Below are 2928 nucleotides of genomic sequence, written 5' to 3' on the forward strand. Positions count from 1 at the left end.
GTATCAGTTCTAAACTTCAACCAAACTAATTCTAACAATTCGAAAAAGCTGGGACTTCAGACGAAAAAGGTCAGCCGATTTTGAAAAATCTTAGATGCGGGGTGTTATAAGGCGGTTAGTAATTTCATCATCACCTTCATCCAAGGATGTTCCAGAGCTTCTGAAACCGTGATGCATTTTCTGTGACCAACAGTAAGCAGTTTTGTTATAAGATCCTTAGCTTCACTGCTAACATTCTTCCAGAGGTTGTTCGGAAATTTATACGACCCTTCTTTGACTTGTTTCTCCAATGGGTTATTTGCCTGCTTTGAAAATAAAGAAGATCCGGAAAGTCTAAAAGACGTTAACTTTTCATTGACGTACTCCAATTTAGAAATGAGGTTAAGCTACCTCCAGCTTCATTACAAATCGTGTTCACTACGTGAATTTGAGTAAACTGAAGTATATGGCATACCAAACATATAACACACGATTTCTTGTAGGATCGTTCTTCAGGCTACGGGATTAACATTTTGGTAGCGAGGTAACTTGGTGTACCACAGATGTTTCCATATAGGAATTCTGATCTAAAAAATTAATTGTTATCATTGAGAAACTGTAACAATGAGAAATAACTGAACCTAAAACGTTTGCAGAATGCGCTCTGCTTTCGTAAAACGAAATCACGGACAAAACTCGGAATTGAGATTATAGTGACTTCCAGGATTTGCTGGCAATGGTCACATCGAATGGTTTCTTCAAATACAATTTAAAGGGCAATTTAAACACAAGTTCAATACACAACCGACACAAACCTTTATAAGCGTTTCGTCATACGAGGAACACAATAAAACATTTTCTGGCTAGAGAAGAAAAAGTTAAATTATGGTCGTTAAAGTTTAGGATATAAAGACAGTAGTGATAAATAAATTAGGGCGTGCTTACCTTCCAATCCCTGTTAGTGATGCCATTTTCATGTAAATGCTAAAAATACGAAACAGTATGAATAAAGTTAGTTTAGTTCAGGCTCCTGCAGTAACACTGGATCAATAACAGATGATCCTTAGCTTGGTGTCATTAAAAGCTCCAATCTCTTCGTGATATTTTCCATAAACTTTAGTCATCGCCTGTGAATGAAATATTCCAATTTGTTTAATTCATTCTTCGAAGGCTACACATGGCTACATTCCGCTAAACGACATCCTCACCTGAAGGCACATTGCTTTCATAGTTGGTTTAGTTGTCAATAGGAATCAGTGATACAGATCGTTAGACAACTCGAGCCTGAAAACAAAATAGAAAAGTCGATCGAATCTTGAATGGTTTCATCCATGATTCTATACTTCTCTACTACATTCTGCAGGACAAATAACATTGCGTGAACTGTGCAGCAATATAGAGAATAGGGGGAAGCCAGACAGAAAAGCACATGGAAAGTAGTTTGAATATTTGCAAACCCTGATAGATAAATGTCGTGGACTCACACATTTGTTATCGGCGTCTCCTCGTCGTTTTGTTCAACAAGACTCTCAAATAATAGTCACCTGATAGCAGAGATACGTTACTGAGTTTGATTCCTATCGAGGAATAAGGGGGGGACGCTTTATGAAGAACTGTTAAAAAGCTAGAGCAGTTAGGCTTATCACTAACCTATTTCAGTTCATCAGCTAAACATTCATACAGGACTTCAAACTAAAGGTGATTCCAAAAGACAACGTAGTTTCCACTCAGATCTTTTTCCATTGCAAATGCGTGCAAATCAGATTCGAGTGCCCCAGAAGTTCCTCTCGCGTCTGTCACATTGAAAACATAAGAAATTGTTTCATACTCTTTTACGAGAACAGTTTAGAGAAAGAGGTCAGGACTATTGAATTTGTCTTGTTATACTCATAGCGACAGGAAATCCTCCATTACATTTCCATTTCCTATATTTTCAACGGAAACTAACCTTAACTTCGAGACTCACCTTGTAATTCCAAATCAGGTTGTACGCTGTCAGATCTTGACTGAATCTGTAAAAAAGATCCGCTTAAATATCATTGCTTTTTCATCTTTCAAACGACTAGAACATTTTCCCATTTTTTTAATATGAACACTTACTTGTAATAAAAAAACTGGATTTAAATTCTCACATCTTTCCTGGATTTGAATCCTATTTTTGTCCTCCAATGCGAGAGATATCCTTCAAGTTGATTCCTCAACGTTCCCTCGTTTTTCCAGAGCTCTAAGACACAAGTATAGCACGTGAAATAACAGGCTATACGTACATGCAAGCATGCATTATGAAATTTTGGAACACGATTGTTGATTTAAAACGTACTTCTGCAAGCTTTACATTGTCACGAATTGATAAACGATCTTCTTCAGTCTCTGGTGGCTGAAGGAAAGATAAAAACTTTCCAACAAAATTGTTTCTTTACAAAAAGGTTTTACACTTCTGAATGAATTACCATTTAATTATTTCCTCAGTGGGGCAGTTGGCACAGTTTAAGGATGAATGATGGAGTTTAGTTACCAAAGCAGTTGATACCACTTAGTCATGAATACGATTGGTTAGTCAGAATCACCTCAATGGGTTTATGTAAATAATGGCCCTCGCAAAAAAGTTTTCAAAGATTTCTTACTTCGTCAGGGCTTTCAAGGTAATAGAGCAAACCAGCAGGCTGTGAAAATCGTATTCAAATTTATTACATAATTGTTTATGAACCAAAAATTATGAACAGGAAATCTCGCATTTAAACTTTCTTGTATATTTTAGACATTAAAAACTATAACTACTTTAATACGAACATTATTCTCGCAAGTAATGCCATTGCTGTTGGATGATGCTATGCCAACAATAATGATTATAAATTACTTATGGAGTATGCTTGTTAGTCTCAATTGAACTATTTACAGATGGCTAGTATATAGAGGATTATAAAATCACAAGTTTTAAGATGAATCTGA

The 2928-nt window shown here is 36.1% G+C and overlaps 1 long non-coding RNA gene across 1 annotated transcript; it reads right to left on the reverse strand.

The window, feature by feature from the left end:
- Positions 1-1062: 1062 nt before the first annotated feature.
- LOC114543390 lies at positions 1063-1498 on the reverse strand. Its single transcript, XR_003690022.1, has 3 exons — positions 1464-1498; positions 1188-1263; positions 1063-1106 (listed from the first exon to the last, which is right to left on the reverse strand). It is a non-coding gene; the product is annotated as an uncharacterized LOC114543390 (long non-coding RNA).
- Between the last annotated feature and the right edge of the window lie 1430 nt (positions 1499-2928).

The sequence above is a fragment of the Dendronephthya gigantea genome, unplaced genomic scaffold (assembly GCF_004324835.1).
Source record: "Dendronephthya gigantea isolate DGI-Jeju-01 unplaced genomic scaffold, DenGig_1.0 000450F, whole genome shotgun sequence".
Taxonomy (NCBI): domain Eukaryota; kingdom Metazoa; phylum Cnidaria; class Anthozoa; order Malacalcyonacea; family Nephtheidae; genus Dendronephthya; species Dendronephthya gigantea.